General features: G+C 30.6%; 1 long non-coding RNA gene across 3 annotated transcripts in view; it reads left to right on the top strand.

Moving 5' to 3' along the window:
- The window catches only part of LOC129976673 (uncharacterized), a 372,556-nt gene that overhangs the window by 220,406 nt on the left and 124,409 nt on the right, over nt 1-27,741 (top strand). For all 3 annotated transcript variants that reach the window (XR_008785164.1, XR_008785163.1, XR_008785165.1), the window contains one exon: nt 16,372-16,460. This is a non-coding gene — a long non-coding RNA (uncharacterized LOC129976673). The remainder of the gene's footprint in view (nt 1-16,371; nt 16,461-27,741) is intronic.

Genomic DNA, 27,741 nt, shown 5'->3' with positions numbered 1-27,741 from the left:
TCGATTTCAACTGATTTCTTTTGACTTTGATTTATCAGTTGACATATCAACACCACCAGGTACGAACAGAAGACCGAAGTTTGAGACTAAAGTTTCAGCATTTAATGAAAAACATGAGGATTCCTATTCAGATTTACAGAAAATTTGACTCAAGCTATTCGAATGTTAAAAAGTTGAGCTTGTTCACGTACATGAGGTATAGAATGTATGAAATATATTTAAATTAATTCGTGTTTATTATTTATTCCCAAAAATACTATTAATTAAATTAAAAATATTAAAATAACTAGGCTGTATGGAATTCCTGAAACTGCCTCACATACTACTTAATGAAGATGTTAGTTCTCTTTTATACGCCAAAAAGTTCCCGGATGTTCATTTTTTTTTCAGAGTCCCCCATATGAGCGTTTCAGGCTGTAGTATAGAGAATAAAACCTAATATGTAATTTAGAAACCTTTTTTAATGAGCCAAATAAAACCAACATTTGAAAATTCCGTTTATTTAAGTCATTGGTCCCGCCGGTTGGAGGAAGGAGGGCACCTCAAAAATGGGGATGAGAACTTTCTAACACGATGGTTAGTTATCAATGCCCTGTTGAGTATAGAAATGGTCTGAGTTTGAGAACCTCCTAACATGTCCCCTACGGTTGGGATTGTACCGTGGCCGGTGATGGCCTCGTCGATTTCAACCATAATACCCACCAATGTTGTCACATTGTTCAGGTCATTCAGATTTTTCCGAGTGCCTTCTGACGGAAGGAATAGTCTTTCGTGGTTGTCTGAGTAATTGCATTAGAATGATTGCAAATGTACAGACGGACAGATGGGACGGACCTGATGCAAAATTGGTTACGATCATACTTTATATATTAAATCCTTGCACCAAGTTTTATTTATCTACTTGACTGTATCTCGAATCTTATATCAGCTCACTAAAATGCAGAAAACATTTTTATAAAAGGGTAAGATGCTGATAGATGTATTTATTGCAATCTAGAATTTTACTCACATTTATAATATGTTTTCAATTTTTAATGAAGGCTCAGTCATTTCCTTTTCTTCTATATTCATTCTATTTTGATTTACTTATGATACTTTTTGGCTAAAAATGGCTTTTACTTTTGAGAAAGTCCATATCATTAGAATGCATCTAAATCATTAGAATACGTCTTTAATTGAATAGTAAAAGTGAGCATTTTAAAGATAACAAAATCTTTTCTTTGAATTTCTAATATATGAGAAGAAGAAAATTATTTCACCGATATAAATTTTCATGAAGGAGAATGCCAATTACCCGAATTAAACCTCAATCAAACCATCTCGGTTATGCAGAAATATTGAAAACTGCCCAAAGTACAGAAATTCAGAGAGGAAAAAAATGACAGGCTTTGAAAAGTCTGAGCTCTTTGTGAAGTTTATATCAAATTTAAGCCATAATAATTTGTAAGATTCACATAAAAAAGGAATTGCAAATGAAATTGTGTTTGAAGGTCGTACATGGATATGTTTATGATATTCGAATATGCACTAAATATCTAAATATATAACCTATGTTATCTATTTAAAAAAAAATCTCCCCCCCCCCTCCCAAAAAAGACTACAGTTTAAACCAGAATTTTTAAAATCATGTATCGTAGTTGCAACTGGTAAATTGCAATATATCTTGAATGTATATAAACTTTCCATAATTTGTAGAAATTGTAATGTGATCGGAAAAATTTCATCAAGCTGCATAGTAGAAACCTTAGAAAAATAAAAAATAATAAAAACCGCAATATGCACACAAGCGACTCGTGTCAAGTACAAGAATGAAGAATCAAAGCAAGTGGTTATTCTTCTGTCTTGAAGGCTGTTTCTTCCATGTGCAGCTTCGGTTAAGATGTTGTATCCATGGTGTATTTCAGTTCCCTCCCACCATATCAGGTACTCTTTTTTGGTATGAAGTACGTCATTATCTTTTCTGTAAAATATATTATATTTAAGAATAAAAATTTTGCCCTGCAAAAGATAAATTTTTTATGGGATGGACTTAAAATTTATTTTGGAAAGAATGTGCCTTATTCGCCTCTAAAGAAAATTCAATGCTCTAAGGATGAAATGGGTCATTATAAATTCGATTTCCAAAAGGTAGAACACCCGATGTAAAATAATGTCTAGTTTATAATTTCAAAGTAATATTCACCCTTAATATTTGATTAACTACAGGTAAGTTTCAATATTTAATAATAGATTCGGTTCTAAAAAGTAAGTCGCGTTGTTTTAAGGTTTGGGAATACTTTTATAGATTTTCTAATATCCCCCCCCCAGCTTTGACACTTTTCGTTTTCTTTTCATTTATCTACCCCCCCTTCGCAGTTGAAATTCGAATTGGTTAATTTTAGATATGTATAATTGTGTTTCAACAAGTGGGCATTCTGCTACAAAATGGTACATAAGATATTTGGAAATTTACTACATTGAAGATTACCGCTTTTTATTTCAAATATTTTTTAATCAGATTAAATTAGATTATTTAAGTTGTTGATGATGTGTAATATGAAAAAATACCACTCCAATTACTTAAACCAAATTACCTTTATGTAATAAGTGGAAACCTTCCAATGACTCTTTTAAAACCATAAGGATCAGTAAGGGACTTCAATACAGAAACTCGAACCCCTTTGACTATTATTATTTAATGGTCCATTACTTAATTTATTGCCTGTTGCGACCTCTATCGCCGCTAACAGACGATAAACAAAGAAGTAGGCCGACTCTCCAGACGCCGATATTGCACGCACCCGGACCGATTTCATCGGAGAGGTGGGTGAGGAAAACCCCCTGGGGTGCGTGAAATTGGGCAAATGTCACCGCGGGTCCCTTCCCATTAGGACGCTGCAGAGCGTAAAACGCAGACTAGGAAAGTGGGGGGACATGCAACGTGCAGTGCCTTACCTTTTGCGATATGTGTGCAGCCTGCACCCCATTTTAATTCTTTCAGCGCGTGTTCGGCCTTCTGTTCGCTACCAGAGGTCTTCAGTAGGAGTGTTGGGTTATGCATCTTTCTTATAAATATACATGTTACAATAAACGTGGGTAATCGGATGATTATGTATAATTACCAGTGATTCCTTATAATGATTAATAAATTTAGTGGTGGTTATGAATAATCACTGGTGATTATACATAATCATCCGATTACCCACGTTTATTGTAACATGCATAGACCTCTGCTATATGTATGATTGCTATTGTTCAATTAATGCCAATCAATAGCAATCAATGCTTTTTTTATTTTTTAATTTCAAAAGGGAAGTCTTACTGCAAATCTCTTGTAGATTCATTTCCAAAGGTAACTAACTTTTAAGGGGGAGGGGAGGAGGTGCCAGGGGGAGGGGAGGAAGTTGATTTTTAGCGAACACAATGAAAATATTTTTGTGCAGTAATCTGAATATCTGAATTACTTTTCTTATTTGCTTATAAATATATATACTGTACGACTTGTATTGTAGAAAGTTCGATGCTTTTTTGGCTTCAAATTTGAAAATGTTCAATTTATAAGAAATTTTTAATAGTTGAATTGAAATAGTAGTTTTCGAATTTTAAAGTGTTTGTGTGTATGTGTGTGTGTGGGGGGGGGGTTCACATGGAAAATATTTAAAATAAGATGAATATTATTTAAAAACTGGTACTAGGCTAACCTATTAAAACTATTTCTATTCAATAGTCTTAATATCTGAACCGCGTTCCTTATAAAACTGATTCAATTTCGTTCCTGTGTTCATTACTTTGACAATTACATTGATTTTTATATCTGCATTGCTTACGCTTCAATGCTACATCTACGCTTTTGACTTCCATTTTTTCAAATTCTATATTTTGGTAAAATTTTCATCCTAAATTTTTTTTTTAAATTCTTCGTAAATAAATTTAATGTATATTTTTTGTTCAAATTTCATATAATAAATTCTCAATATTAATTACAAAATAATGATCAATTTTTTAAACGGATTTTATAACCGTTCTATTGTTTCATAATCCTCCCAAAAAATGGGGAAATGTCTTTTTATTAATATCGTGACATTTTATCATGTAACTTTTCTTAATCCTACTCCAGTATTATCAATATCACATTACTGTTTATCAGTCGAAACAAACATTTAAAGATTCGATAGAAATACGGTCTCTTTCTTAGTTCTGGAACTAGGTGATGATGATTGTTTGTCCGCGTTACCACGGAAAGGGGGTGCAGTAGCTTCTGAGGGTAAAGACCTCTGAGCACCCGAGGGCAGAAGTCTGACTTCTAGCTCATATGAAGATGAAACTTACACATTCGCTTGCACAACCCCATTTTACAGGGGGGCACATTCACACACCTCACAAATAGAACACAGATGAAGAACAACCATGCCCGAACCGGGTTTCTAACCCGGGACGTCCAGATCACGGGGAAGATGCGCTACCCCTATGCAAGGACGCCGGCTTTGGAACTAGGTGATATGTTTATTAAGTTATCTGCAAGATTTAGAATTAATGTTTGCTATTTTCTGGAAACAGAAGTGTTTTGCATTTTGCCGGTTTTTAGGGGAATACAGGACGACTATAAATGAGTATCCCAAATTTTTTGGTGTATTAAAAGAAAAGAAAACAGAGTGCAAAAGAAAAGAAAACAAAGTGTAGCATTATTGTTCATCGGGAATCAAAAATAATAGTTGGAAGTTTAAATTCAACACAATTATAATTGCTCATTGAGCCTCTCAAGAAATATGAAGGCTAACAAAGCAGTAGGATAACTTATCCCACAATTTTTTCTGCATTCTTGGTATAAAACTTTGAAAGACTGCAGATATGCGTGTACGGCGATATTTAATTTTTGTTTCTGTTGTACATCAAACAATAGGTGTTTGAGTACCAACCGTCAGTACGAACTGACGTTAATAACCATAATACTTGCATACCTGTACACTTTCAAAACATCACGTCAGAGAGGCTGAAAGAGTATGTAATGAATGATCGTATCGCCTTGATATTTTCGCATTTCTGGAGGGGTTCGTATTGAGCATTTATAACTGTATTAAATTCAAATTTTCAATTGTTATGTGTAATTTCTACTGAACAATGAGATCATACTTTATTTTGTTTTCTTTTAATAATCCTGCAAAGTTGTTACATTCGTTTATAATCATTCTGCAAATAAAAAAAAATAATAAATGTAAAAAAAAAAACAATGCATTTCTTTGAAATCTTATTATAATTCTGATTTTAATCCTTTCTAAGGCCGTGGGAAGTATGCTTCCCACCAAATTTATCAATCTTTGTATAAAATTATGTAGGTTGGCATAAGTTCTGACAAATTTTTTTAGAAAGACAGAAACTTAGATGCTTCAATTCTTAATCTCACACAAAATGATGTGTCTTGGTTTATCACTTAATTATTAATTAACCAAATGAATTAATGAATCAAATTAAATTTATCTAATAAGCAACATGAATCCTTTTTCTTATTCTAATTTCAAGCCTAAAAATATTTTAATATAATATGGCTAGAAAAAAATGACCCTTTAAAGAGTTAACGTAGACATTTTTATTTTAATATGCATTTTTTTTCGATCTATTTTATGCAAAAACTCAAAAATATAAATTTTTTACACGAATATGTTTAAAAACATTCATCTCGAACTTAATCACATGCTTTGCAACATTTTAAGAATCGATAAAAAGGTCATTATAAAATGTCTATGAATTATTAATGGTTTAATAATGGTTTCATTTGTCAATATAGAGAATAAAATTTCCCTTTCTTTATTCAGACATCATATCCAGTTCAAGAAATTTTGATTTAAGTTTTTTGAAAATAATTTGAAAGTTTTGGAAAATATTCATATCATTGTTTTCTTATTTCCCATTTTCGATTATACATTCTTCATTTAATTTTGAAGAATTATTTTTATTTCTACGCATGGATGTCTGCAGGTTGAAAAGATTTTTTTCATAAATAATTTAAAAAATTATGTTACGAAATTAATTTTCAACTGCAAAATAAATTTTAAAAAATCATTAGAGGAGATTTCAGTCTCTAAATTGAAACATAATTGTATGAAATACAACTGATTCGTCTGTTTTTATATTATTTTTAAATTTGCTCTTATTTATAGTATTGCAATTAAAAATTTGAAAATTGTGCACCTGGGAAATTCCTTCCAAAGGCTTTACACCTTTTTATAATTGATTAACAAACAATAGGTGTGCAACTTTCATATTTTTTTCACCATATTTTTTCCAAAGTTTTGGTCATTACTCTTAAAAAGTGATTACCTCTAACAACTCAAAGTACTTTCTGCGACTAACTACTAATCCCCCCTCCATATTTTTGGTAATATTCGGATACCAGCTAGAAAACACGATATGTCTTTTGAAGTGATCCACGATCTACATGTTATGAAGAACAGCAGCTTGGCTGTGCTCCATTCATCAAAAAAAAAAAAAAAAAAAAAAAAGGTTGTCTGAAGGAGCAAAGTCTGGAGAGTACTGAGAGTGAGAAAAATCTTCCATTTTAGCATTGCCAAGTATGTTTTGACATGTTTTGAGATGTCAAAACAAACTTGGCATATATGTCTTGAGACATGTGGCAGAACATTGTCATGCTGAAGGATAACATTAGCGTTCTCTCTTGGTACTATTGCTGTTTCTTCTTAACAACTCAGTTTAATCGCATCAGTTGTTTTCAATACTAATCCCCTATTCATTCGGTTTCCACAGCTCATAATATATTACACCCAGGTACTATTGCTGTTTCTTCTTAACAACTTAGTTTAATCGCATCAGTTGTTTTCAATACTAATCCCCTATTCATTCGGTTTCCACAGCTCATAATATATTACACCCAGGTACTATTGCTGTTTCTTCTTAACAACTTAGTTTAATCGCATCAGTTGTTTTCAATACTAATCCCCTATTCATTCGGTTTCCACAGCTCATAATATATTACACCCAGGTACTATTGCTGTTTCTTCTTAACAACTTAGTTTAATCGCATCAGTTGTTTTCAATACTAATCCCCTATTCATTCGGTTTCCACAGCTCATAATATATTACACCCAGGTACTATTGCTGTTTCTTCTTAACAACTTAGTTTAATCGCATCAGTTGTTTTCAATACTAATCCCCTATTCATTCGGTTTCCACAGCTCATAATATATTCCACCTAGATGATCCCTCCAGATAAGAGTATAACCTCAGCATCTTCGGTCTGAAGAACTAAAACAACTTAATGACATGTTCTTTCGCTAAGAACAGGCTCACTTCAAGCATCTGAGAGCATTCGATGTGCCTCAGCCCTAATTTTCTTTAAATGGAAGAGGAAATCAAAATTTACCATAAAAATGTCGAAAGTTTGGCCTGAAAACTGAGATCTTCGATCAACAATAAATTTATGATACACACACAAAATCATTCATGTGGTGCTGTCTTTTTATTGATAGATGTCCAAGCTTATTGTGTGGCATTTTTGATCTGAATCAAAATTGATGCTGGTCAAAATCAAATTTTGACCAGCATCAGTCATATATTGAAAAGCGGTGTAAATAAAGTTGCATACTTAATACCGATTCTTGATTTATGTCATTGTGTTGCCTTACTCTTATATGTAATTTTTTCCTTGAATCTCTTACATATCTTTGAACATACGATTTAAAACTATACACTCTAATATCCTATTAACAGAAAAAGTTTGCAAATAAGATGCTTTCAAAAGGACGGCTTTTACACCTTTCGCAAGATCTTACACTCTTTAGATACGGAAATGGAAATATGGATATATGGAAATGAATGATTAATAACATTCCAAAAAATAACTAATAAGCTAAATAATATTTAAACATAATTTTTCCTTTGAATTCTTTACATAACTTTCAGGGTTTGATTTGAGATTAGTATTTATAATACTTTATCCTTATAAAATTCATGAAAAGCTAGCTTAAACTTTTTATTTATTACTAAGCATTTTTTTTCTTTTCTTTTTTTTTTTACTTATCTTGTACTCTACAAAAGCATTAAAGTTCCCTTTTTCCTTAACTTTCAGCAATTAAAAAAATCACGTGATTCGATATTTGATCAGGTTTCATAAAGCAATTTATTTTAGGAACAGAATGCAATCTTTTATCAAAAAATGGGCCAAAAAATATTTTTTTAAAAAAGAAATTACCTAAATTCTCCAAAAATTTCACGTTTATTAAATGAATGTCATTAAAAAACAATTTTTCATATTTTAAAATGATATAAAATTCCTTTTTTTGTAGTAATATTTTTATAAATTATAGTGTGGAAAACACCAAAATTCAGCTTAATTTTTAATTAATTAAAATTCTAACTAAAAATTTTTAAAAATCGCTCCTAAACATACATTTCTGCTTTCCAAGGTATAATATGATCTAAATTTGGTTCTTGTAAGTTAAACAATCTGGTTTGTAGAGCTCCAACAAACACACACACTTTCATTCGCACAAACATTCGCACTTTCATCTTTTTTATTGGTATAGATTTTTTCTACAGCTTTCTATATTATATAGTTGATCAACTGATGTGAGGATTCTTCACTTAAACAGGTTTACTGCATTGATCCGCACGTAAAATAAGCATCCTTCGATATCCCGTTGGGTTATGTTCTGTTTAAACATAAATCTTTTTTCGAATGAAATCATTTTCGAATTTACGGCTGTGGTCAATAGTGTCCAACTGAAAATAAAAATTTATAAAAACAAGACTAGACTTTCTCTTGAAGGTCGAGTTCTTTTCCTCATTCTTAGAATTGGCCAATTGGTATGAGAATTCACAACTTAAATTATTGATGCTTAAAGAAAACGAAACATTATTGCAAAATCTCGTTGTGTTACACTATTTTTAAACATTATTCTTCGAAACCTGTTACGTATCTTTGAATATATGACTTAAAACTCTGATCACTAGTGTCACGGAACACTCATATACTTCTCCCAAGACTAGAATCGTTATCTGAAAACATGTTCTTTGAACAAGTCGGAAAGAAAATAAAAAAAAGATGCAGAAAAACTTAAAAATGTCTGTGTGGCATTCCACGCCAAATATGTTCCTACGTGTTAGAATTTTACGACACAATAAAATTCAGAAATAAAAAATAGAAGAACCTTCCTTTTTCGGCGGGCTTTTAAGACAGTCGTGAGGGAAAAGAGAAAAGAAAAACCCCTCGCGAAAATCCCCACACGTTGCGTGGAAAGCCTCTCTTTTGGTTTTTGGGAATCTGCGGAGATTTAGGAAAAATGATGCGGTGGTCAGAAGAAGAGTCGAACATCTTTGCGAAGCTTCGTAAAAAGCTCCCAGGGATATGAGGGCGGCGGGAACTGAGATTTTTGTGAACTGTCAAACCCCTAGATCGTGCCAAGGGTTACTGGAAGTCGCCTGTAAAGTTTAGAAGGCCACTGGTCTTGGCGCCAGTTTGGACGACAAGAATCCGCTGAAATTAGTTAACTAGAAACGTGCATGATATCCCCAAGATGTGGCAGAAATTTGGACAAAAAAGAATACCTCGTTATACTGTCAAATATGAACTTATGCTTTATTTTAAAATAATAAAAAACACTTATTTATTTATTCTCACATGTTTCATGAAATGATAAATAACTGCCTTTTGTTTATGTTGATCTTGGCGCCGTTGGAAAATTTCATAGAAATTAGTTTTCTTGGATCATATGTGGTTTTCACATGGTAGACAGAAATTAGTAAAACACAAAGAAAGATAAGTAGGTCAAAAAGAACGTTATCCAATAATACATGAGATTACACATGAATATATGGTAATGAAACACAAGTTTATCTTTTTCACATAGGTTACATATGGCTGTCTTCGTTACTCTGAAAATCAGTGGACTCACTATAAGGTAGTAGGCCATAACAGTAGCTTAACTATAGGCTGGTTAACAAAAAATTTATAAATTTATTATAATGTGATGATTTTAGCAAGTTTGGAGGACAATATTCCGTTGAAATTAGCCTACTTGGATCATATCTTGTATTCACATTGTAAGCAGAAATTGGTAAGACAAAAAGAATAATATTTATTAAACAGTTATACATTTATGTGAAAATACAGATGATTATATGGCAGTGAAGCACACGTTTTTTCACATACGTTATATGTGGTCGTTTTTGTTGCCATGAAAATCAGTGGCCTAACTAACAGCGTAATAGTGGTGGCATAGCGTATCAGAGAAGCCAACGAGGAAATTTATGAATTTGTTGGAGAGTTTTGATCTTGGCAAAGTGTCCCTAAAATTAGCTTAATAGGACCATATATAGTATTCATATGAAAGCAAAAATTAGTAAACAAAAATAACGGCATCTATTCAACAGTTATGTTATCATATTGAGAATATACATAATTATATGGCAATGAAGCACATATTTGTCTTTTACACATATTTTACATATGGCTGTCTTTGCTTTTCTAAAAACCAATGGCTTAACTATAGAGTAGCAGGGTGTAACTGTGTTAATTATGCGTGTTGGTATAGTAAATGTAGGTAAGTTAAAAATAAAATTTAAGTTTACTGGAACTGATTATCTTGTAAATCTGTTCCATTGAAATTGCCTTATTAAGATCGTGTATAGTATTCACATGGTAGTCAAAATTGAGTAAGACAAATAGAACGATCCTATTGTGCAGTTATAAAATCATACATATGATTAAAGATTGTGAAAAACATATTTGTCTTTTTCATTTATATTACATTCAGTTGTCTTTGTTACTCTGGAAATCAGTGGCCTGACTATAAAATAGCGGGGCGTAACAGTGGTGGCATGGCTATAGGGAAACGCCAGGAAAGTTTGTGGCTTACTAAAACTTGCTCATCTTGGCAACATGTGTTAGGCCATATTTAGTGGAATATGACATCTCCAAGATGGTCAGAAATCAGATGAGCAAAGGCCAAATGCTTCATTCATTATGCTTCATTATATAGTACTGCACATGGTGATAATATTGCCAATGAAAATATACCGTTGTTTTTCCAATACATTCCATCTGGCTGTATTTTTGTATTTCCATCTGGCATCTGGCTGCATTCCATCTGTCTGACATTTAGTGGAATTTAATGACAAGATGGGCTAAAAGTTCTCGGCCCACCATCATAGACGGACCTGTGACAGAATGATCGGGATAAAAGAGAGGTATAATAGCCATAAAGATAAAATATTAATGGAGGCAGCATTGGAGGTGTTACAATTACATTATTAGCCCTTTTTGTGATTATGGTTAGAATCAAGCTTTCATTTTCAAAAGTAAATTCCGTGGACAAAAGAATTTCAAATTCCATCAATCAAACATCCTCCAATCCGAACATTGGTTTTGAAGAAGAGTTGGATTTTTGTTTGTAGTTATTTGAATGAAGTTTCAAAATAAACAATTTTAATTTAAAAGTTAAATATTGTTCATTTAAAAGATTTAAGATCCTTTAAAGTCAACTAAAATTATAAAAAAAAATATTATTAAACTTTTCAATAAAAAGAGGCATTTTGATATTTATTATAAAGAGGGATTAATTTTCAGAAGGTTTGCATGTCATGATTAACACAAATAATAATTTTTGGAGGGTGCGAGGTCATCCATTTATATCCCACATGTAAAACTGATTTTTGAATCAACAATATTTTGTTTGAATGTCCATCCTTAATTAATCAGTCTCACATTTAATTTGTTAAGTCTTTGTTTTTAACTATGAAAAATGTGGTGGAAAAATGGTCACCGTGTTATTGTAATCTTTTTAAAGGCAGCAAATTTTCTAGAAAAACTTTAGAATACATTCGTTGAAGTAAATTCCTTTCTGCATGCAAGTCTTTAATTGGTCTAAACAATGATTTCGAATATTGATTCTATTTCAAATTTTATAATAGAGCGTTTATAGATTTCCATCTATTAAGTTGGTTTTTTGACCATACATTTGGTGCCTCATAATCTAATTTATTTTTACATTAAACAGCCCATAAATCTATCCCAAGTATTTTCCTAATACCACATATTGTCTAACTGCATCTCTTCTGAAGATTTCCTATTTGCAAATGGGCTCTTACATATGTTTGTGAACACATTTATTTCAACTAATACTATTTCAATGCAAGTAACGCCCCTTATTTTGGAGTATTTTCTATTTTAGACAGAAATTTCTATATCCTTCTATAGTAGAAAGAATTTTATGAAACCATAAGCTCCATTTGCATTTTCAGCGTTTCAATATTTATTCATTGTTACGAGAAAATAAAATCGACAACCAGCAATCTATTAGCAAGCTTAAGATATAGAGTTACTAATCTGTCAGCTATCCTTGCAATGATTAACTCGAAATGCTGAATTATGACAGGATCCAGCTGTTTGATGCTCACATAACATTACAGTTCTTAAATGATCTTATGAAAATTGATAGCATTCGTTTCATTCTAGAAACTACATAAAATTTTAAAAACTGAATATGTATTTTGAATAATTACAACACAATTTATAACGTACGACTAATTCAAGGTAAATTAATTAATACAAATGAAGAATTTAAACTTATATTACAAAATATATACTTCGGCTTCTGGGAAGCTGGAGAAGAATTTCATGGTTTGGAAAGATTAAGTTGTCAAATACCATCGGCTTAAATTTCAGATTAAATAAAGTTCAGATAAAGAGGGCAGCGTAAAGTTCAGATTAAATTGTCAAATACCATCAAAATCACTCATTAAATCATTGCTTTTACAAAAAAAAAAAAAAAAAAAAAAAAAAAAAAAAAAGATTACCGAGTTTTCTGTATTTATAACAGCATACAATTGTTTATACCAAGATTTCTTTGGAAAGGACGTCCTACATTTTATGTTCAGCAGCGATGACACATTATTTTTGCCTTTTGAAGCATCAAAGCAATATAAAAGTAAATAACTGAACCCTATTGCATTTTATATGTTTTAAACGGTAAGGAAAAAAATAAATAAACTTGCTTTAAAACATATGCTGAATTATATAGTGGCATAACGAAAGGTAAGCGATGAGGGGGATATAAATGTCTAGGGGTCAAATTTAGGGATCGCCATGGAAACAAAACTTTAGTTGTAAACTTTTAAAACTTTTATGCAGCCTCTTAGACAAAAAAATGTTGATGACGCATATAAATTATATATTGTCCCAGGTACATTACACAATTGTAAAGCCATTGATTACTAAGAGATCCGAAATATCTCTCAGGGACCACATATACTTGCTACATCACTAAAGTTATTGCTTATTTATTGATGTCAAAAAGTGTTGTCCGTTCAAATCAAATCGATATTAAAAGCAAAAGATTTTGGGAAATGTAAAGAAAATAGTTTATACTATTCGCGGGAATGAGCAACTGTATATGATCTCAGTGAATCCTATTTTGAATTTCTTAAATGACATTACACACACACACACACACACACACACACACACACACACACACACACACACACATATATATATATATATATATATATATATATATATATATATATATATATATATATATATATATATATATATATATATATATATATATAATGTCACACATACTGTAAATCATTAGTAAAGAAATAATAAATGATTCAAAACAAAAAAAGAAACAAGACTAGAGGCAATAGACGCATGAATTGCTCATCAAAGGATGAAATTAAAGTCAGCAAAGAGGAATTATAGCAATATCAAGGGCGCAGTGGCCCTGGTGGTGAGGTCTCGGCGATGAAACTTGAGGGTACCCGATTCCACCGAAAAACCATCGTATAAGCTACTCCGGTGCACGATATATCCGCTGGTGTGGTAAGGAAGTTTTGAGGGAGCGGGTGCCAGAAAAGGTGTCTTCTTCAACATTTGATCACGGTACAAAAGTGTCCGTCCCAAAATAGCTCTAGTGTTGCTTTAAAAACGGAATGTTAATATAATTAATTAAACAATATCAAATTATTTAATGGGAAATTAGTTTTCTGCATGTGTTTTATATCCTTTTATGACATTTTATTCACTTTTCTTCTTTACTCCAGTGTACTTTCACTTTTAATTTCGTTCTTTTAAATTTGTTTGTATTTTTATTTATTTTTCTTTTGTTTATACTTATATGTATATACCAAAAAAAAAACAAAAAAAAACAGCTGTTATTTTCACCATATTACAAAGTCACTCTCATTAGATACATTAACGCAAAATTTTTGCTGATTTTCTTTTCTTCTTTTAGAGCTTTAACCATTTATAGTCTACAGTTTCTATATTTACACATTTTTTTTTTCTCTAACGATTTATAGCATTAAGGTTTTATATACTTAGAATGTTTGGTTTTCTTTTCCTTTTCTTTATAAAACTCTCTCTCTCTCTCTCTCTCTCTCTCTCTCTCTGTATATATATATATATATATATATATATATATATATGTATATATATATATATAGTGTGGGTTTTAACCATTTATTAACTTTAAATATTTAATATTTACCTAAAAGTTTTAAATGCAAAAAAATAAAAACCATTTAAAAAATAGGTACTTTATTTACATATCTTCAATCAAATCTTGTAATCCAGTATGTGTTGAAAATGCATTCCAGTTAACGAATCAATAAGTAAAATGCAAAAATTTCAATCCGAGCACTTTTTCTACTAAATACTGAATTCAAAAGAAATGGATTTAAATAATTGTCATTGGCCTAATCTTGAGACTACAATGAGGATGACAAAATATGTATTCATAAAAATGTAATTACAAAAATAGAGAGTTTTAATTTAACAGATTTAAGAATAAAATAATTTTTACATGAAAATATTTTTAATTAATGTGTTCTTTATCTGGGGCTGCAATACTAGTGGAATTATTCCATCTACATGGAGGGTCGTGTAGATAGAGCTTCAGAGAGTCTTTTAAATTTAATTTTTCCTCAAAGTACTAATTGGTCCATCTTCTTAATCACCGTGTAGATAATTTTGCTGTCTTATCCTAAATTTCCTAATGGTTTTCTTATTGCTAATGATACAAATCAAAATATGTTCTCATTGGAGAAATAAATATTTATCTTCAGTTGAATTTGGGAGCAGGGAATTTATCTTTCTTTAATCAGAATCTTTATTTTTGGTGGATCTTTTGAAACCTTATCTTCTCTTAACTTAAGAGAACTTGAACGTTTTGGATCATAAAGAAAGTTGGGTTTTCAATTTTAATTTCATGAAATAGAAGATATTTTCACCAGTTCCGGAATTGTATAATAAGCAAAGATTTGAGAAACTGCCATATAGCTTGACTTTTAAAAAGTGTAAACAAAATTATTTCACATTTCACAGCAATTTACAGTTTTTTCAAAATGTATTTTTTACAAATTTAGGTACACATATGAATATTTTTTTTCATTGCATCTATATATAGTAATATATGCATCACCTAAATGTACTTTTAAAAATTTCTGAATATCAATATAATATTTTTATAAATTTTCAAGTTTTAGGTACTAAATATTTTTTGAATTTTTATTTTAACTTTATTAAAATGAAAATAGTTTACTGTAATTATTGAGTCTATATTCATATATTGGACAAAATTTGGGAGGATTTTATTCAGGTTTTTTTTTAAAAAGTGTTAATGAATTCGCAGATTATCACATTATATCATATTATCAATTAGCTATTGAAAAATTATTTAAGAAAATCAATATTTTATGCAGTTTTAAGCTGGGTAAAGCATAAAATTATTTCTGTCTATTCAATATTTTACATTATTTCTAATGTCATCATGAAAAAAAAAATTTTTATTTGCAGATGAAATTCAGACGATTTTAATTATCGGAACCGTACAATCGCCTTTAGATAATTTTTGTTAGTTTGTAAGTTAATTAAATGATTTAATCTTTCATAAATGATATTTAAATACTCTGTTTGAGAGAAAAAATTTGCGGTGAAAAAAATATGTCTTTATTTTTATAACCCAATCCTTTCTCGATATGATTCTTCTTTTTAAAATAGGTAAATATTTTCCCTGTCACAGATAAAAAATATCTATTTATTTGCATTGCAAAAAAGAAAAAAAAAAACTTCATTTTTCCAGTCTGATTGTGATGGTACATTATCGACAATAACGCACATTCAAGCTGTTATCTTTTAATGATACTATTTATGATAAAAACTTAAATACATCTACTTAATTCATAGTTCATCATATTATAATAAATATTTTATATAACTTGTTAATTAATCTGAATTTTATTCAGTAATTCATGCGCATTTAAAAATTTCTAAACATAAGAAAATTATTTATATTTGGGTTAAATGGGTATGATAATATTTAAAAAATTTTTGTCATTTTATATATTAAATATTATTATATATTTTTATTACAGTGTGGAATATGGGAAAAATAAAGTTTTCTTCTGAAGAGAAAGAAAGAGGATCTGATAATGAATTGTTCCCATAATAAAAGATTTTGATTGTAAGTAATTAATATTTTTTTAAAAAAATACTTCTTTCAAAAAAATAAAAAGAATATTCTCTTGTAAAATAAAATGACAACGTTTTGGAAAGAAAAGAAAAAAAGATTTAAAAGTATTTAGAAAGATTTGCTTTCGAATTTGATTGGAAATGTGAGAAAAAAACTGAAGTCTGAAAATATAATTATTTGATCCACTGTGAAATATTTGGGTCGAAGAGATAATTTTAGTGTATAATTTAATGGAATAATAGTTTATTTAGTTAATTTGCATTTGTAGAACTCAGTCAGTTATTGAAAACATTTAATTTTGCCTGAAAATAAGTTCATATTACACAATATGATTGTGAATTTAATTTTGTGCACACTTTTTTTTTTTTTTACTTAATGTTAGTGAATTTTCTTCTTATTTTCGCAATTTTTTTAAACCGACTTCAATTTACTTTCTAAACAATAGCTTAGACGCCAATTTTAAATTAATCAGGAGATAAACATTAATTGCAATTATTTCAAGAAAAGATAACAATTATTAGTTAATATCATTCTTATCAGATTTTAAATAATTAAAACAATTTAAATTAGGTGAAAAAAACTTTCTAATTCTTTCTAAAAAAATAATCTTTTTTTTTTTTTTTTTATCCTTATAGGTTTTATTTCAAACAAGTACAATCTCAAAGCGCTCATTTGCATAACTCATTTTTTAAAATCATCACTTCATCGCCAAATATGGCAAACCTTCTCCGAGATAAAAATCCGGAAGGCGGGAAAAATGTTTGAGGAGCAATTTTATGGCCAATGGTCGGCGAATAAGCCAGATAGATGGAGCCAAATAGCCGGGAGGGGGGCTGACAGCGGGGAGCTTATCAACTCTGTTCTCGCCGCATCATAAATCGGTGCATCCCCCACCCCGCGAACTGAAGTGACATGAGCACCCTTCGCTATCGTATCATTCGTAAAAAGGGAGGCTCGGAAAACAGATAAATGTGTGTCACTTAGATTTTGGCAACAGTGCGGAATATGAGTCGCTAACGCCATCTACAGTTTTTTTATTTGATTTTCTTTTGATTTTTCTTTTATTTGATTTGTCCTGCTCTTCTTCAGATTTTGTTTTCTTTGTTTATCTATTAAATGAGGATATTTTTTTTTCTTCTGATACCTCGTGATACCATGGGAAGAAATACTGAAGTAAAATTACAAATTGATATTTCACAATAACTTTTAACAATTTTGTTCCTTGCAAAAAAAAAAAATGTTTTGACAATATTATATGATGTAGAAAGAGCAAGTAATATAATTGTTGAAAATTCCAACATCAAGATTTCAGTCAATCTTCGTGTTTTAGATCTACCTGTAAGATAGAATCCTCTTTGGTCGATCTTATCTGTAAAAACTGCACCTAACTAGATAGTTGAAATTTCGCATGTGGTATTATAACTAGAGTTGCGACTTGTTCCAAATTTTTCACTAAAAGTCAATGAGGTGATTGTTTGTTGATATGTCTGCTCGTGCTTATGTAAATGAGATAATATTTAGAGATTTAGAATAAACTAGATAAGTGAATTCTAGTATATAATTTTAATATTAAAATTATGGGTACGAGAATAATTTTAGATTAAATACTTTAGGATAGTTTCAGATCAGGATTTTTATTTGGGATTGAAAGTGTTGACCAGTATGATTCAACGTTCCTGATTGATTTATTTTCCATATGTTTAGGAACCGATGATGATGTCGTGTCCGCGTACCACGGAAAGGGGGTGCAGTAGCTGCTGAGGGTAAAGACCTCTGAGCACCCGAAGGCAGAAATCTGACTTCTAGCTCATATGAAGATGAAATTCACACATTCGCTTGCATAACCCCTTTTAACAGGGGGGCACATTCACACGCCTCACAGATAGAACACAGATAAAAAACAACCATGCCCAAAACGGGATTCGAACCCGGGAAGCCCAGATCACGAGGAAGATGTGCTACCCCTATGAAAGGACGCCATCTCGGGAACCGATAATTGGTCTATTTTAGACAGATCTAAAAGCAGAGTTGAATGATCAATTAAGAAAGGGGCCTTTAAGTCTCCTTAAGTTCTCGTGTCTTCTTGAAATTTTTTCGTAATGCATATGCAAAAAATAAGGCAGGCATAATGCGATGAGTATTATTTGCTATATGAGTTTAGATAGCATTTCATTCATAATGTTGAAAACACAAATAAAAAACAAATGGACTTTTTAAATGGCATGTAAAAGATCCATTCCAGTATAGCATTCAAGAATGAAGGAATCCAAAGTTTTATAGCATGACAGTATGACATGCTAATTCATTTAATTAAGAATAGGGCATAACTCCAAATTCCGCAGTCAAACTTGACTAAGAAGTTTAAAAAATATTCTTCAACCTATTTTGACCACCATTGTCCTTTGACCAGAATCTGAAGTTGCATATGGTTGTCAGCACAAGAAATAGATGGTGCATGGGGCATACACAATATCCGGAGTCGTTTTCCCTAAATAATAATAATAATAATAATAAAATTAATTCGAATGAATAGATTTTTCATTTTCTGCCAGCGTGAATGAATCTTGGTTCTAAAATATGTTTTTTTCTTCTTGGTCCCTTATCCCGGCCAGCACAAAAGTAAGAAAAAAGGAGTGACAAAGGAGTAAGGAAAAAGAAAGAAAAAAATTGAAGCAAAATAATTAAAAAGATAGAATAATCATTTATATCCAATAAACTATCTCTAATAGTTTTTCTTTCTATTGACTTAAAACAGAAGGTGTTTAACTCAACAAGATATATTTAAACTCAAATGTAGCACAAAAGTTGCAGCTGGCCAAGTACTTCCTTACAATACATCTGTTGAGATGTTCTTCGAACATTAACACTAGTCGTTAGGCTAATGGACATGTTTCCTTGTTGAAGCGTTGCCTAGATGATAGTTAATCCACCAAGTTTCCTGAAGTCTTTCAAAGAGATTGGACTAAATAGAATTTAGAATTTTACCAAAGGCTAGTATTTAAAGAAGAATTTAAGGTATCCCTTTCGGTACTTATTACCATATATGTAGGAGAAAGGAAAGAAGCACAGCAAAAGCGAAAATAGTTCTGCCAATATATGTATGTTGCATTGCTATTTAACCATATATATATATTCAAAAAGTTGGTGATGGTGGAGGAAAATGGATTTTTTTTATAAAGAATAAATCTCTGTACCAGAATTAACGCGAAAGCGAGAAAATAATAGCATAATATTCCCTTTCTTAAAGAATCACAGATATCCTTGTAGAAAATATGTTATGAGCATAACATAGCTGGGGAGCTGATTTGGAAATAGAATACAGGAGGTTCACATCTTGTTGGAGCATATTGGGGATGCTCTGATAAACACTAGAGAGTTTCATAATTGTCTACTGAAGCTAATACCTTTGATAACTTTTTAGTACTTTTATATCACATAATTTCAAATGAAGTAGTGTACATATTCTGAAGTGAGAATCACTGGTTTTAAAAGAATATTTGTTGTATTGTAATAATATTGTTGTATTTGTTGTACACCAGTAAAGCCTGCTTTATAACGAGTACTTCGAATATCGTTACGATTCGTGCGTGCCCGTAGCAAGATAGGTCCCGAAATTTTCATAGCCAGAAATTTATGATAATTTTTGAAAATTTCATAACAAACGGGAAGATCGTTTGTGAGTCCTAATATTTAACTTTCTCCATCCCCTTCGTAAAAGTCATTACCTCCGGAGACCGAAGAAGTATCAGGCGAATGGAACTGTACAAATTTATCAAAGGGAGTGCCTTAAATTTAACTATCCCCTAGGAGTTTCACCCCCTGAAAATTCTGGCGCGAATTATAATAGTGAGCAAATTCTTGGCAGGAAGGTGTTGGAAGAGACTAAAACCTCCCGGTTATTCCCTGAACGCTTTCACCTTGATCGGTAACCATGACTACCGTCACGTGTCTTCCTAATCGTAGAAACTGTCGTCCGTAATCCCGAACATTAATTTCGTGCCGCCGCCATTTTGTAGCCCAAGCAGTGCTCTGTGTGTCTAGAAACCGAGTGGGTAGTGGACCAATCAGGTTCCGTCGCTTTGGTGGAGGATTAAATATTAGCTCTCGCGCTTTAATACTGGCCGAGATAAAGTTCGAAAGGGGGGTTGAATTTTAGCGGGAGGAGGGGGGTGCGAGCGAGCTTTCGAGTATTTTGCGCCCGAATAATTGGCATTCAAATCACGTACCGTTGCATCACGTGACTTTGGCGTAGTCGGTGGGGGTAAAGGAAAGCGTTCTGCCTCTCCCGATAGCTATGGGGGATTAGCACTGCTGTGGTTGTCCATTACGACAAATTATTCCTAGGATTTTTGCGGCAGGACTGCTAGTACAAACTCTTGTCCTACAGCCAGCTCATTACTCTAGGACTAGGAGCTTCGCAAAGAGGTATTAAGACAGAGACGTCTATATGTGTTAAGCTCTATGTCCCTATCATTTTTTTTTGAGCAAAGAGGAGCTTCCTGTAGTTTCTTATTGCGTTTTTTCTTAATGTAAAAGGGGATATACTTCGCCTTGCGTTTATTTTTGGGGAATGTTGAATTTTTTTTTTTACTCGCTTCTTGGACGTAATGGAGCGTCTTATTTTTTTCGTATCTGAGTGGGTTTTTTTTAAATGACGAGTAATTTTTTTCAGTGTTTCTTTACTTACAGACGAGTTTCTTTCTCTAATATACGTGACTTAAGCTTCTCGGCTTGCTCTTAGAAGGTTGTCGCCTGTATTGCTTTTTACTTTTCTCAGTAAAAGTTTCTTCGAATAATCAGAGAAACAAACTCTTTTTTCAGGTGAAATATACCTTCTCTTGGTTCTAAAAACCGATCATTATTTCTTGAAAAAAAAAATTACTCTCGTCTTCAAAGTAGTTCTTTTTTTTTTTTTTTTTTTGAAGATGTTTCTGAGATTACTTACAAATGGACTTCATATTTAGCTGTTTCATCCAGATTAAAAACAAGAAAATTTCTGCTTCGCATACGCAAATATCAGATGTCAAAATAATCACATGGGAAGTTTTTGGATTTATTTAAATATGCTTAACATTAGTCGCTGTGCCGATAAAATAATAACAAAAAAAAAAAAAAAAAAAAAGAAAAGATATAGCAACATCATGTCTTGATTTTAATGAAGTGTGCTCATAAAAATATTTCAAACTTATTATTACATCTAAAAATTTATTAGAATCGTTTCGAAGTTCATGTCCTTCTACCTGAGTTTTGTATTGATGTCCTGTACATGAATAACTGTGGCACTGTTGGATAAAAATCAAATAGAGTTTTGTTAATGGACTTAAAACTACCCGACAATTACTAATAAAATTCTTCGAACATTACGATATGTTTGGTCATGCCATTTTTGTAATATTTTACTGCATAATGTTTCGTGTTCTACACCTTATATTTCGACAATAAAAAAAAAAAAAAACGCATTATATTTACAGTTCAAGATAAATAATATTCCATTAAATTCTTTTGCTTCAGTTTAAAAAATGTCGGATTTAAATTTTGGCATCTGCAATACCATATTATCAAGAAAATTATATACATTCTACTGTAGGGAAAAAAACTTTGATAAAAGGAATGGGATTTTTGGGGAAACCTTTTATTATACTTTAAAGTCAACTTTTAATTTTTAATACATTTAAACATGCAGCTCTTCCTATAAATAAATTAAACGTAAATAAAGATAGCCCTTGTTTCTTGAATTGAATGAAAGATTTATACATAGTAGTTTTAAATAATTTTAGATTCTTTCAAGAATGCTATTTTTTTATTGTCATTATTAATTGCTTTATGTGTCATATTGGTTCAAAATATTTTAAACATTTTTTTTTCCAAATTACAATGATATAAATTTTCATGCGATTCTTTTAGAGAAAAAAATATGTAAGCCTTCTAATTTTATCGCTGCTTTATCTTAGGTTAACCTGTATTGTAAGAAAGTATTTATTAAATTTTTAATTCAATATAAATCTAATTCATATTAAATTTTCCTATTAGTTTAATATAGATAAAATTCCTCTTGTATTATCACTTAAAATGAATTTATGTGAAAAAGATAATTAAACAAAAAATAAAATATTATTTATTAGCAGACGATTAAGTGAGAAAGGCGAGCGAAATTAATAACAGCAGAAACTTATGATTTAAAATGTGTTACAAAATAATAATACAATCATAAGAGCTTATAAAGCAGACGATTATTATACTTTATTAGCAGACGATTAAGTGAAAAAGGTGAGCGAAATTAATAATAGCAGAAACTTATTACTTAAAATGTGTTTACAAAATAATAATACAATCAAAAGAGCTTATAAATACTGATGGTTGGAAAAATAAGAGGCGAATACCAAATTTTTTTGTAACATAAGACACCTGGGTTTCTTCTGGTGTCTTATAAAAAACTATTAACATTTCTACAGTCTTTTTGTATATAAAAATTATAAACTTTGAAATATTCAATTCTTTCTAAAATTGATATTAGAATCATAAACAACAAATCAATTTGCTTAAAAATGTCTTCCAAACTTGAGAGACATTTTGTTGTGTGAATATTTGTTACAATTATAACGTACATAAGCATTATTAAATAATTGCAATAAATTTTAATAATTGGAATGCCAATTAATTATTAAATAATTACAATGTCTTGAAAATTTTCTTTTTTTTTTCCTACCGTAAACAAAAATTTAGGATAAAACATATAAATTAATCAAAGTTTAAAAAACTTTTGTTAAAATCTTTCTGACACATAAATAAAAATTTTAATTAAAGTAGTAAATGAGCAATCATATGAAGGAAATTAAAATAAAATGGTTTTGAAAACAAAATGAACTTAAAAATTTAAACTACAGGTAGAAAAAAACACTTTATCGTTCGGAATAAAACACTTTATCTTTCGGAATTTTTCATTAGGATGCCAATTTTTTTCCTCATTTTTATTTCATTCATGGAATTGTTCAATAAGACAACTTAGTAAATATATGTACGTAAAAATGGAGGTGAGATATATTGATTCTACTGAAGGATTCTTCAAAAAAGAATAATTTCTTTTTGATGCAGCATCTATATATTCCTAAGAAAAGATTAAATAGAAAAAGTATAAAACTATCAGTAGAATTTATGACGTAGTTAAAAAAAAATGAGTTTTAGAAATGAGAGCATGTTTTAATCATTCAAAATGAAAAATTTGATTAGTCTTATTTAAAAATTATTTAAGCCTAAAAGCTATGAAAAGATGTTTCTTTTTTTCAAGCCCCATTAAGCCGATCTCACATTATTGGCGGCAACGTTTTTTGAAGATATATAAGACAAATACCTGAATTTTCAAGGTATTGTGGCGAAAAATAATCATGACTGTACATAACTTTCAGTATGTTGTTTGTTGTTATTGTTGTCACTTGCCATGGACAAGCCCACTGTTATGAAGACAGCGATTTAAGCCGGTGGGGGAGCGTCTCTTGTTTTTATAGTAGTGCCAACTAGGACCAAAAGTACGACTTTGCTACCTATGCATCACTCATTCGCTTGCAAAACCCCTTTTTACAGAAAGGCACATTCACACATAGAACAACGGAAGAACACCCATGCCCAAACCGAGACTCGAACCCAAGACCCCAGATCAAATGGCCCCCGTATATAAACTCCAAGATAGTAAATTCTCGACTTTACTCATATATGAAACTCATGAAGAATAGACTTTAAAACAGTTACAATTAACTTTTTGCTAATGATGCCCTTAATTATGATATTATTGAACTTTAGATATAAAAAATAGCTTAATCAATTTCAATTTATGGACGTTAATTATTTAAGTAATGATTTTTCAATATCTCGAATTTAAAAACTTTTGATTTACTTTGAATCGTATATTCTTTTTAACCCATTATCTGTGAAAACCGCATACATCCAGTTATCGCACTAATGAACTCAAAAATTAAAACTCACTCATCTTAGTTCTGATGCAAAAAATAACATGAAATAACAAAGACTTCGAGTCTTTTATAAATTCTTTTAGGAAACTATAATATTATCAAAGTACAAAGTTTCATCTAATTAGATAAAAGTGAAAACAAAATATTTAAGTAATTGAAGTATATTGCTTAGTATATTCTATAAGCCATTGATTCTATTTTGTAAGTCATTGATCTCGTTTTCCTACAAGCAAGCGGATCAAACGAGATCTCGTCCGTAAATGAATACTAAGATCTAAATCACCCACCTCAAAATTTGAATTTTTGGCGATCGCCAACCGAGATTCTTTAGCGATACAGTCACCTCTCCTGGCAACCCTGGCACGCAAATCCTTCTACAAACATATCACACTGCCGTTTCGACAGAAAGTCTGTGAAGGAAAAGGAGCGAGAAAACGCGTAGATGCGTAGGGTTTAGCCGTGTGACGGAAAGGAGCGAGTAACGTTTTGTTTGCTCTACGTGTCGCTCTTAATGGCCTCATTAAAAAAGGACCCAGCTAATGACAGAGACTTCTCAGATTTTTTCGCTTTTTCAGATTTCTTTTTTTTTCTTTCTTTTTTATTTGTGTGTGCTTTTTCTCTGATGCTTAGCGAAAGACGAATGAGAAAAATAGAGGGGGAGGACGCTCTGTGAGTGGTTGGGGAGGGGGTGGGGGTTGAAAAAGGAAATGAACAGTTTTTCATTGTTTATTTTTTTTTTTCTTCGTCAAAGTGTTGGTTTTCTCAGCTTTGAAATTGGAGCACAAATGAAGAAGAGTCTCTTTTTCATCCCCCCCCCCCTCCACTCTTTTTGTAGAGAGTTGAATGGTTTTGAAGAAAAATGGGCTTAGTAGAGAATAGATTTACTGGTTCGCTTTTTATGATTTTTACTTAAACCTTAACTGATTATTGACTGAAAAATGATTTTTGCAAATATAGTATGTTCGAAACAATTAAAAATTCTTGATTATTATTTTTTTTGTACAATTTTGTTTATAGCTTAGAGAGTTAGTACGTGATTAAAAACTTATTTTTCTAAAAAATTTGTGATTACAAACGTACGCAATATTAAAGATCGAACTCTGAACTGTTTAAACTTTTCATTTGTGCATAAAATAAATAAATGATCAGCAGTCCTTTTCAGTTTGATAAAAAAATAAGAGTTTAAAAAATAATAGATCAAATTTGATTTGTTGATTCTTTCTTTATTTTAAATATTTATTTTTGACATTGCAAAATTAATAAGAGACAAAATTGACAATGGAAAGTTTACAAGTTTACTTTCAGGAAAGCTGAAAAAATTTTAATTTAAATTTGAAATCATTGTTTTTTTGTTTTTTATCCTATGCATTTTTTTGTGTGTGATTTTTTTATGATTTGAATGAAATTTCTAAAAAATAATTCTTAAATATTGTTTTTTGAAAGTTTGGATAATCAGTTCTGAAAAGATTTATATTATTGCAATATTATGCATTTTTATCGAAGCATTGAAAAAAAACACACAAATTTCCTCTCTTCAATAAAGAATTTAAAGAAATTGCAATTCATGAATTAAAATTTTCAGTTCTAATAAATTATTTAAATTACAAATAACCAATTTTATTTTCTTGCGTATGAATAATAAGAAGAGAAAGTTTTGAAATTTCTAACGACTTTTAACTCAAGAATTTGACGAATCTTAACATTTCAAACTTCCTTGAGTCCGAGAAAAGAAATTTTGGGAATTTTATTTGCCGCTGAGCACGATTAATAAAAAATGCTTTGTGCTAGACGACTGAAATTTGGTATGCAATCGTAACACTAAATCCGCCAACTTTGAAAGAAATGCACTTACAGTTAGCCCGTATCATGACGTGAAAGTAATAACTGTAAAATACAATAACAAATTGAATATCTAAAGTGTAATTTCTGATGAAATTATGATTTAAATTAGTCAAAGTATTGACCTATATTTTGATTTAAATTAGTCAAAGTATTGACCTATATTTTGATTTAAATTAGTCAAAGTATGATATATATATGATTGCCATATGTATTTTCATATATATTTAAATGCAATTACTCACAAATATAGCAACGTAAATGAAATTTTCCATATCTTATTACAAAATGTATAATTCTGTGTTAAACCTTAGCTTTAATCCATCCCCCCAAAAATGCATTATATATATATATATATATATATATATATATATAGTAACCAATCTAAAGTAAGAAAAAGTTTGAAAACGAAACTAAAATGAAAACGCAACAAAACAGTTTCGCAATCGCAACTAAAATTTATTACCTATTTAAACTAAAACCAAAAAGGAACTTCATAGTATTTAGAGAGCGCAATTGCAGCTACTTCTAAAACACAGATGAATTGATACAAAAGTATTAGAATCAAGTTAATAGGAAAAACAAAAATCAAAAAAAAAAAATCAAATGATTTTTGTTTTTCCTATTAACTTGATTCTAATACTTTTGTATATATATATATATATATATATATATATATATATATATATATATATATATATATATATATATATATATGTGTGTGTGTGTGTGTGTGTGTGTGTGTGTGTGTGCTCTAATTTGTGGACTGAGAGAAATAAAAGTCTGAGCATTCTCGGAGTTCACGGTCATGCCCAAGATTCCAAAAGATCCCAATTTGTGCAAATGAGAATGGAAATAGCAGCATTATTACTAATTTGTGGGGAAAAAAAAGGCTTCGAGAGGACCACACCCGTAGGTTAAAAAAAATTCTGAAGAAAATTTAAAGGTCACCTTTAATTTCGAAATTTTTGCCTGAATTCATATATATATATATACACACACACACACATTAGGATTAATATACAATTTCTAACAATTATCTTAGTGCTTGTGAAAGTTAATGGGAATTCAAAAAAAAATCTAATCTTGATCATTAATAGCATCTTATTTTTATCTTGTCAGTGTTCATTCTGTCTTCAAATTCCAAATATTTTTCAAAATAATAAGAATATTCATGTGTAGCGGATATTAGTAATTATTCGTTTTCCTAATTCAGTAACTATGAGATTAAAGGATCTCTTTTTCCTTTTAGTTTGCTGTAAAGCAGCTTTCATTGCTTTATTATGCAATAAGTAGGGAAGCAGGATTCAGGGGAAAATTTTTCGACCGACACTACAACAGAGACGCTCTAATCAGTTAATAATTACATATGGTCTGTGGTACAAACATTTCATCCGTATATGGTCTGTGGTGCAAACATATAATCTTTGTCTACACATAATCCATTATAACCTTAAAATACGTACGGT

The sequence above is a fragment of the Argiope bruennichi genome, chromosome 7 (assembly GCF_947563725.1).
Source record: "Argiope bruennichi chromosome 7, qqArgBrue1.1, whole genome shotgun sequence".
In the NCBI taxonomy this organism is placed as follows: domain Eukaryota; kingdom Metazoa; phylum Arthropoda; class Arachnida; order Araneae; family Araneidae; genus Argiope; species Argiope bruennichi.
This window is presented reverse-complemented; position numbering and strand designations above follow the sequence as displayed.